We start from the raw sequence: 573 nt of genomic DNA, 5'->3' as shown, positions 1-573 counted from the left end.
GCGCCCGACAGTGGTCACCGCCCTGAGCAGGGGAGCACGCGTCGCGCCCACGTGTCCTCGGCTGCCCACGCCCACGCGGAAGCCGGGACTCCGGGCCGACCCGCCTCCCCTGGTCTTGTGGGTCTGCCAAGGCCCAAGGTCCAAGGCCGGAGACGCAAAGTCCTCCTCCGCAGCTTTCAACCGCCCTGGCCAAGGGAACACAAGGGGGCGCCACGAACCTAAAAGAAGGGGGCACGGAGTACAGAGAAGAATTAAATACCACAGCTACACAGGTCCGTGAGCCCACCGGCTCCCGGCAGAGAGGTGCAAAGAATCCATAGCCTTTGTCTTAAAGGCAACACAAAGAATCCATGAAAGAAAATCTACTTGCCTGGCCCTGTTTTGGTACTAAAACCTAAATTTCTACATCTAGAGAATCATATAGTATGATAGATACATAGATCCTTACTGTCCATTTGCTCCAAATTGTTGACTGAGGAGATTGGGACCCAGAAAAATGTAATTCTTCCAAGATCACATAGAAAGTCAGCAGCAGAGTCCAGGCTGGTCACTGAGTGTTTTCAATCCTGTCCC

The sequence above is a fragment of the Octodon degus genome, unplaced genomic scaffold (genome assembly GCF_000260255.1).
Source record: "Octodon degus isolate 3935 unplaced genomic scaffold, OctDeg1.0 scaffold00037, whole genome shotgun sequence".
Classification (NCBI taxonomy): domain Eukaryota; kingdom Metazoa; phylum Chordata; class Mammalia; order Rodentia; family Octodontidae; genus Octodon; species Octodon degus.
This window is presented reverse-complemented; position numbering follows the sequence as displayed.